Raw genomic sequence first — 10,653 nt, 5'->3', positions numbered from 1 at the left:
TGGGCGTTGCCGGGCTTGGCGGGAGCCTACAGCCCACGTGCCGTGGAACAGGCACGTGGCTGCCACGCGGGCACGTGGCTGCCGCGCATAGGGCAGGCCCATTGAAGTCTGCCAACATGCCAGTTTAACGGAATTATCTTTTTCTTTTTTTTTTTTTTTGGAGAGGTTTTTGCTATAGGGCAAGTGCTCTCGCCCAAAAGACAGACAGAGACTGAGAGACAGAAATCACCCCATCACCCCCCAGGGGGGATGGTCATGCCGCAATCCCTTCTCCTCCATTGTCCTCTCGGGATCTTGGGCATGCAAACACACGTGCCCGGCGTGAGTTTTAAGCCACTGGGTCCAGGAAGTGAGCCACAATCGACTACATGGCAGTCCAGCAACATAGCCATTACATTAACTGCTGATCCCTGAATTACCTTTTTCGGAAACTTAAAAAAGTTCTTATTTTCTGACTGCACATAGTGTCACTTGGGAGGTGGAGTAATTTCCCCATGATTATTAATTTATTCATGTTTATATCTTATGTTTAATCAATTTGGGCAATTTTTTCCCCAGAAAATTGGTATTTCACCTCTAGTGTATAGGTGAAAATTCCTAGTCAAGCAAGACAAGTCATTGCTGAGTAGTCTAGTTTCAACATACTTCAAGGTAATTTAAATGAAAGGTAAAGTGAATCAGGCAAGGCTTGCTAACTGCCTTCAAATTCAGAAACCTCTCTACCAGCATTTGGGATCTCAATGCCTGCCTGGAATTGTATCAATAGCAATACTAAGTAAATTAATTGAATATTTTCTCTGTTCCAGATATTGTGCTAAGTGCTTTAAGTATATTATCTAATGTAATCCTTACGACAACCTCAGAAGCAGACATTATTCATCCCATTTTAAGGGATGAGGAAATGGAATATTTGAAGAGTAATTTATCAAATCTATAGATGATGAGGCCAATCTGCTATCTTTTTTTTTTTTTTATTTAGATAGATTTTTTGCTGTAAGGTTCATGTATTCACCAGAGAGACATAGAGGGAAAATGAGAAATCATCCCCAGGAGTGATGACCATGCCACAATCCCTTCTTCTGCATTCTCCTCTCATAATTTCAGGTGCACAGGCACATGCACCTCAGGAGAGTTTCAAGCCACCAGGTCCAGGACTTCAACCTCAGACCCCCACGTGGGAGTCCAGAGCTTTCACCACTACATCGCCTTCTAGCCTCATCAGTCTAGTATCTTTACCCATATGAATCCAACCTATTTCCTTGTCTCCAATTATGAGTCTTATTTCTTCTGTCATTTTTCAGTGTATTACTTTGCTTGATATCTTTACAACCATTAACTATTTCTCTCATTGACTTCAGATGAGGAGATAACCTGAACTCTAAAGCAGGAAAAAGGGGGTCAGCCAGTGACATGGTGGTTGGGACCATTGGATCCAACCAATGTGCTCAGTGTTCAGTTTGTGCCCCAGACCTAGTGACTTGAAAAACACACACCCTGTGTGTGTTTGTGTGTACCCAGAATCCCAAAAGGCGGGAGAAATGAAGGAGAATGGATTGTGGTGTGACAATTTCCCATGAACAATGTTCTATTTCTCTCTCCCCTTCCCACCCCCTTTTGCCCCCTCCCCCCAAGAGTGCACACACCCTCTGGCAAATTATAAAAGGAAAAAGAAGAAAAAGAAATCTGACTTGGACTAGCAGGTGGTGTGAAGATTAATGCAGGTGGATCCCACATGGCTAACTGGGTGGTTCCAGTCCTGGACCCAGCAGCTTGGAAAAACACACCAGGCTCATGCATGCATACCCAAAATCCCAAGAGGAGAATGGAGAAAAAAATGGCAGCTTAGTTATCCCCCTAGGAGGGGTGATTTCACTGTGCCCCTCTCTCTCTCTCTCTCTCTCTCTCTCTCTCATGCATATGCCCTATAACAAAAAAGAATTTTAATTTTATTTTACATAATATAAAAGTCATTACTATAATGTTGTAAAAGCCATAGACTTATGAAATCTCAGACTTTTCTAAAAACTGAAAATGTTATACATTCTACAACATTTTCCTGCCAAAATGAAATTCTAAATGCAGGGTTTGTTTTATAGTATGTCAAATGATAGAGAAATGCTATTTCACCTCATTCCTGACTTTATATATTAGAGCCAAAAGATTTACAGTAGCATGGTGTCTCAGCATATGGGACATTTAAAACATTACATTATTTGCCATTTTTAAAATGAAAGTAAAAATAGCCATTATGAGAACAGTTGAACTAGCGCCTTGACAATCAAACAATAAGGAACAGAATTATACTAATTAAGAATCAGTGACTAAAAAATTAAAGGAGAGTAAACGTTCATTTAGATCAGTTCTTAGAGTAAATAAAGGAAAATATCACTTTCATTTAGCATTGCCTGTAAAATCCAATTTGGAAAAGTAACTATATAATTCAGTGGGAAGATGCTTTAGCGTGGGCAAGAAAGAGACAAAAAAGCCATTTGCTCATTTAGATCAGTTAACAGCCTATTAGTCCCTTAATATGATTTGTCTTTATCTTTTGCATTGAGATAGTCTGTAATAATGAAATTAATCTAACAAAATTCTTCCAAGTGAACCACCATTTGTATAAGGACAAAGGATATTTTTTAAAGATAAGTAAGAATGCTGGAACATTTTAGTCACCCGATGAAACAAAACTCAACTAGACCAAAAGAAAAAAAAAAGGAACAGTTACCTACTCAGTGAGCCCCACTTAATGTAAAAAAAAATTACAGATAAGAGGAATAATTTCCTGGAGACTGGGCTCAAGTGCAGTGGTTAGGGTAGGAAGCAGATATCACATAGTCAACCATAGTTCAAATCCCAGTACCAGCAGTTTGAAAAACATGATCGGCATGGGACATGCTGGGCATATGTGTGTGCATGTCCATGATCCAGCAAGCACACACCCACTCAGCAAACAAACAAACAAAAAGGGAGATATGAAGGGAAACGGATTGTAGCATGACCACGCTGCACTAGGGTGTGCTTTCTCTCTCTCTCCGGTGAGAACATTCAGTTTTAAAAATTATTTTTAAAAACTATATGGTAGGGTGAATAATTTATTGCATGGCTTGGAGTAACTATTAGTAAAAAAAGAAAGTGTGAGGGTCAAAACATGGTGTGGTGGTTAAGGTGCTGAATTCCCATGAGGCCAACCACAGTTCAAGTGACCTAGTGGCTTGAAAATCATGCAGGAGAGTGGTATGTGAGTGTGTGTGTGTGTGCCCAAAATCCCAGGAAGAGAATGGAGGAGAAGAGATTGCAGTGATTTCTCACTATTCCCCCTCTCTGCCTCTCTCTAGCACACACACTACAGCAAAACATTATAAATAAATAGAGAGATTTTGAACGTTCTCAACATAAATACGAATGGCTGAGATGGTGGATATACTAATTGCCCTGATTTGATTGATACACATTGTATTCTTGCACTGAAAACTCACATCATACCTTCTAGATATGTATAGTTATTACATATCAATTTGAATTAAGGGACCAGCAGATGGCATAATGGTTACATTGCTGGACTTCCACATGGGCAATCACAGTTCAAGTCCTGGACCGTGAGGATCGAAACTCACACTGGGAGCATGAAATGAATGCCCAAAATCCCAAAGGAGAATGAAGTAGAAGGAATTGTGGTGTGACCATCCCCTCTGGGGGAGTGATTTCTTGCTTTCTGTCTCTCTGGCTTTCTCTGTCTCTCCGAATGAGTGCACATGCCATATAGCAAAAGAGAGAAAAATAATAATAAAAAAAATTAAATTAAAAAGAAAACAAAGGTCACTGGTGACATTATGGTTAAGCTGACTGGATCCAATATGGCCAGCTGCGTAGTTTGATTCCTGGACCTGGAAGCTTGAAAAACATGCTGGGTGCATGTGCATGCATGCCCAAAATCCTGGAAAAAATGGAGAAGGCACTGCAGTGTAGCCATCCCCCATGGAGTGGGGGTTGCTTCTACATTTTCCCTCTTCTTCTCTTTTGCTCTTTCTCTCCAGCAAGCACACACACACATACACACAATAGCAAAGAAGACGATGAAGACATAGACAAAGAAGAAGAAAGGAGAAAAGAAGAAAACTACTATTCATAATAAAAGCAGCCCTGATAAGTACCGTATCACCGAAGAGAAATGCAGAGAAAGGAGTGTACCAAGTTGCTTCATGCCTCAAAACTCAACAAATAATGTCTGAAGTTCACTTTGACTTCATGTCTTCAAAAATAAAATCCTCCAACATAGATGATTTTGTCCTAAGGCAATGATGTCTGCCTAAGTGGTATTGTTTGATCCTTTGTCTGGTAGTTATCTTTGTTAACTTTCACATAAGCCTCAACAAGATATACAAGCTATTGCTGACTCTTTAAAGTGCTGATTTTTTTTACGAAGGAGAAGCATGCCAGCATAAATATAAAAAAATCAGTTCACCCATCTATATGAGTATGTTCTGGCATCTGCTTACTACACATTATGACAATAAGGCTGAGTGGATGGATTTGTCAATTTAGAAAGTACGTTTGAGTTGGTCTGACTTAAATACAGACTAGTGGTTGTGACAAAAATGTGATTGGCATGCTCACAATCTATTCCAACCTTTTTATGTAATCTTTCTTTATACTATGATGACCAAAAAGCTAAAATTACCCTTCCCACATTTCCTTGCAGCTATGGGTTCTGAACATAATTTAAGTTCTGCCAATCACATAGTCTCAAGACTTGAAGGCAAAACTAAGTTAATTATGAAAGACAGGGCATGAGGCAGATACAGCAGAAGTAGTGTAGCCCCAGAGTGAGTACTAAGTTAGGAGAAGCAAATTCCTGACAAAGCAGCAGCTCCTTTAGAAGCCCAACTGGGCAGCAAGGCTTTGGAAATGTATCCTAGAGTCTGCTTCCTCAGCTTAGAATCTTCTCTTTGTCCTAATAATTCTGCAGCCTATTTAATAATCTATAATAAATTCTTTTTCTGCTTAAAACAGGAGGACTAGGGCCCAGCAGTTAGAGTAATGACTATGTCACTGAACTCCCATGTAGCCGACGGCGATTGGAGTCCCGGACCTGGTGGCTTAAACTCAAGCCGGGTGCTTGTGTATGCTTGCTCAATATCCTGAGAGAATGGAGGAGAAGGGATTGTGGCATGGCCATCCCCACTGGGGGGGGATTTCTCGCTTTCTGTCTCTCTCTGTCTTTCTGGCAAGCGCACACGCCCTATAGCAAAAACCTCTCAAAAAAAAAAAAAAAAAAGCCAGGAGAACTGGTTCTTTTGTTTTGTTTTGGTTTGGTTTTTTGGAGAGGTTTTTGCTTTAGGACACATACACTTGTCCGAAAGACAGAGAGAGACAGAAAGCGAGAAATCACCCCCCAGTGGGGATGGCCATGCCACAATCCCTTCTCCTCCATTCTCCTCTCAAGATCTTGGGCACACACACACATGCACTTGGCATGAGTATAAGCCACCAGGTCCGGGACTCAAACCACGGTCGACTACGTGGGAGTCCAGCAACATGGCCATTACACCAACTGCTGGTCCCCAGGAGGACCAGTTCTGTATCCTAGTGGATAGGGGAACTAGATCCCATATAGGTGATCATAGTTCATGTCTTGGCCCAATGACTCTAACAACATATTGTGTGTGTGTGTGTGTGTGTGTGTGTGTACATGCATGTGTGTGTGTGTCCCAAATCCCAACAGGATGGAGAAATACAAAAGGGATTATGCATGACTATGCCCTAGTAGGGAGTTCTTTGTCCTTCTCTCACTCCTGCTGTCTCTCTGGTGAGCGCATGAGCCCTCTGGCAATTAAAAAAAAAAAAAAAGACAGGCTTTTTTCTCTGTAATTGAATAGGATGATTTATATAAAATTCTAATATGATGGTTTATGTAAAATTCAGTTTGAAGGGGCCCAGGAACAATGAGAGATCCAAGATCGTCAGTAGGGCACATTCTGTGAAAGGCAGTGAGAATGATGCTCAGATTGTTTGTGCCCTCCAAGAGACAAGTCATAATCCTCCAGATCCATGGAGAATGAGACATACAGATAGGTCCCTGTGACTGTCAATCAGGAGAACACAGTCTCTCACAAACTACTAAAATCCAGATCTAACATTTGCCTGGGATATTTGGTTCCAATTAGAAGGAACATGGCATTGTGGTCCAAGGAAGACAAATAATGATGTAAAAATTATCCACAGATCAGTTAGTTTAGTGACTAACAATAATTTAATGTCTGATATTCATCTCCTCACTGGCCTTGCTTCTCCTGGAACTAACTAGTAAGCTCCAGAGATTATGAAATCCTTATTATCGAAGCAACATGAAGAATTAGACATTTAAAACAAAATTAATTCTTACAATAGGGCTTTTCAGGAGGTGTAGAAAAGGGAAATTCTCTAGAAGCCACTGATTCCTTTCAACTTTCCCTTTGCTTTTACATCTTTGCTATTCCCTATCAGCTTCTATTACACCAGGACCAGTTATGAAGACTAGAGGAAACATCCTGAACTGGGGGTGTTGATTTGTGATTCAGCTACTTCTCTCATGGGCATATAGTAGCAGGAAATCATTTACATAGTTCTGAATCATGTGTTAGCCAGCACGGTACTCTAGTCTGTGCTATTGCTAATAACTGAAAATACTTGAAACCGGGTGATTTATATAAATGAGCTCTATTCAGTTCATGGTTTGAAGGTCTAAGGACCAAGGACCCAAGGTCACATCTGTTGGTAGAGTCTAACGGCCAAGAAGAGCATCACATTACGATAGGACAGAAGTGCACAACTCTGTGTGCTTGTGTGTGTGTGCGTGTGTGTCTCCTTATAAAGCCACCAGGGGCCTCGCTCCATAGCCAGATCTCACATGGCAGAACAAAAGTCTCAGATACTGCAGCTTGAGAAACAGGCAAGTCACATGTGCATGCATGCCCAAAATCCTGAAAGGAAGGAGAAACGAAGGAGAACAGATTGCAGTGTGACCATTCCATATGTAGGGTCATTAATTCTTCACTTTTTCTTTTCCCATAGAGCATGTGCATTTGCTGGAGAGAGAAAGAGATACAGAAAGTGAGAAAGTATCCCCTCAGGGGGCATGACCACATCACAATCCCTTCTCTATTCTCCTATGGACCACCAGGTCCAGGACATGTGACATTAATTCAGCCACCTTAACCTCCATGCTACCAGCCAGCCTTCCTCTCTCTCTCTCTGTTTCTCTCTGGTGAGTGCATGTGTCCTCTAGCAAAAACAATAAAAAATAAATAAATAAATAAATAAAAATAAAAAACACCAGATTTAGCCATAGGGATCCCCACCTCGATCACCTATTTACTCCCAAAAGCCCCGCTGTTCAACACCATGAAGCTAAAGCTTAACACCTTCACAACCAAGTCTCAATACCTGAATTTGGGGGGGAACACTCAAACCATAGCATGTAGGCTATAAGAAATCAATTCTACATTGATATAATTTTAAGAAACTACTACAATTCCAACTTCAAAATTTCTCATTTCCAACAAATATCATTAGCCTAACCATTTAGGTTAATGACTCTCTCTAATAACATCGGATGATGATAGAGCTAGCATATAATAAATGAGGGGGAAATTCTCTATGATAAGTATAGTGTTGTGGCTCAAATTGCCTAAATATCAAAAACATCAAAAATAAGAAAAGGTTAGTTAAAATGGCAGCTGTTGAAATAATAATACATGAATCAATTTGTGGCCAGAATTCTATCTCAATGGAAATTTTATCTTTTTATTATGTGAATTTTGTACAGAATATTGATTACTAAAGTAAAGAAGCCCCACTTTTTCATTTTTTCAAGCAAAGAACAATTTAATTTACAACTAACTGTTTACTTGAAACTCATTTAAAAGTTTTGAAGTCATGAATGAAGTTTTAGAGTTTAAATGTACCTATTTAATTGTATGCTTGGTATGCAGTCACCTATAACTTTCACAGAATATTAACCATAATTACCTCTGCAGCACTCCAGTGCTCAGTCATTTCTTTTCTCTCAAGTCTAGAGGAACCAAGGTTAGTTGTAGAATTAGTCATTCACTCCAAATAATCTCTAGGACCACATGATAAAATCCCCAAGGTTTGAAAAAGCTATCTAAGTATCAAAAAGACTTTAGATATCAAAAGGCTTTCGTTAGTAAGACCACAGATGAACTCAAAAATCAGACCTAACAAATCAGAATGGATACTTAGAAAATATCCAACATACTCTTCAGGGTCACAGAAAGAAAGGCAGAACTTGAGGAAACAGGGCAGACAATGCCATCTATTGGCCAGCCAAGATAGAAAAAAGAAATAGCCTAGTGAATTTACTTCTGCCTATTATGCAATTTGGGCATGTGAGAAAGTGGAAGAGAACTTTCTAATCATTGAAATAAAGTTAGACCACCTGGAGGAATTCTGCTGCAATAGAGTTAATTCATCTGAAAAGTTTAAACCAATCATTTGTCTCTGTGTCTCTCTCCTGCAAGTCCATGAGTCCTATAGCAAAAACTTTAAAAAAAAAAAAAAGTTTAAACCAAAATGATCGACTATGTTAATTAAGAAAGGCAAAAAGGAGAACCACAGACATAGTCATATAATTTTAGAATGATTGCTCTTTATAATAATTACTTTTTAAAATGCCACTGTCTCTATTTCACTCTACCTTCCTACTTTCGAAATTCCCTAAACCTTACTTAAACTGAAATTCAATAAACATGTCCCCACATATTACAAATGAATATGTGATCCTCTGGAAATGAACATGATTGATTTCATTTTTCAAATCATCACAGTCACAAATAGTCTTATTTTGAGTTTAATATAGAGGGAAGCCTCACGAATATTCCCTATTCATTAACTCACAATTTAATATGTTGAAATTGATTGTATAGAAATTTCATGTATAGGAAAGAACTGAGTAGGGAATATTTTAAGGAAATTTATAATCATTTCTATAAACTCACCCCTTTGGCATACAAATTAGAATTTTAGTCCAGGAATGGGCTTTCTAAAGCAATAAATTCCCAATTCATTTCTCAGAACGTAAGTATCTCAGAATTTTAAAAGTGGAGAGTAATAAGGTTCCACAGTCCATGAATCCTCAAATACTAACATCATTTTCAAACAGTAAATGGCACACAGAGCATTAGATAACAAGCTGCTACTTTTTAAAATTTCTAATGACTCCAAAAAGTAAAATGCCCACAGTCGAAGTCAAATCAAATCATAACTTTAACCAGAAAAAAGCTTTGAAGGATTTCTGAGGTCAGGACTCATTTTCCAAGACATAGTCAGAACCTTTCTTTTTTTAATCTCTTTTTTTCTCTTAAGTTATAATAGCAAGGATTTATTATGTCAGTTATCACAATGTTAAAAAAAAAATCCAGACTTAATTATTACTAATTTTAGTTTTTAACACTAAGATCTTCCAACATACAATTTCTAACCTAAAATCTGTTATTTAGCCATTTAGATATACTTCTTGGCCTGATCTCTGCAGAACTATTGCCTTACTCAGGCCAAGGAGAGCAGTTAATTAAATCTATAACCTTGTTCTCTGGGTTTTAATCCCTAACACAACTTTCTTCGGTTGAGTGACTAGTACATTTTACATTGTTCTGGTAAAATATTAACAGAATAAGCTTTGGAGAAAGCAAAAAGTCAAAACTGGGTTCAAATCCTGTCCTTGCCACTAACCAAATATGTGCCCAAGAGCAAGTGATTTCATTTCTCTGGACTTGTTTCTTCATCCTTAAAGTGGGAGTAGTCATTATTTATCTCAAGACTAGGTGATGTGATCTACCCTGTGAATGGGCACACACACTCAACAAATATTGTTTAAGCTCCTCATCAATAATCTTTTCTTTTCTTTGTGTGTGTGTGTTTATTATTTGTCACAGGCTCCATGCTAAGTGCTAGAGAGCAATGGTAAGAAAGACAAAAATAATCCCATCCCTAGAAACTGATATTCAAGTAGAGAAATACCAAACGAAAGCACACTAATAAAATAATTACAAATTATGATGTGTTACATGGAAACAGACAAGGGCTGACACTGAGGACACAGAGAATAAGCGGAGAGAGAAGATCAAAGCAAGCTTTCTCCAGAGACACAGCATTAGTTTAAATGCTATGCAAATGGAAGGAAGGGTATCTAGACAGAGAAAATAGCAAGTGAATAAGCTCAAAGATAGGAGATAGGAAGCTTGGAAGTGAAGAGAAGTTCAGTGTAACCAGAGCATAGAGCTGGGAAGAGCATGCAAATGAGTTGGGTGGAGCTTTGGAGGCTACTGTGTAGAGTTTGAAAGGGGACGATGTGAATTGATCACGATATAACAGTCGTTTGCCCTGTCCCAGTCAGGTCATGCTAGTTTAGATAAACCTCCTCATGGTCAGTTATGGGGCGTAAATATTTTCCCCACCACTCCATCAAATGTTCAAGGGACCAACTCTCTTTACTAAGTCATTATGTGTGCAGTTCTGTCATTGCAAAAAATAACAATTTGTTTTTGAAAAAAAAGAATGTGGGATATCTGCAGGTATAAACCAGAAGAGTTTGAACTGATGAGTGACTCCTTTTGAGCAATACAGGCAAGGAAACTGACAAAAAAAAAAAAAAAA

This window comes from Tupaia chinensis, unplaced genomic scaffold (assembly GCF_000334495.1).
Source record: "Tupaia chinensis unplaced genomic scaffold, TupChi_1.0 Scaffold000164_1, whole genome shotgun sequence".
Lineage (NCBI taxonomy): Eukaryota > Metazoa > Chordata > Mammalia > Scandentia > Tupaiidae > Tupaia > Tupaia belangeri.
This window is presented reverse-complemented; position numbering follows the sequence as displayed.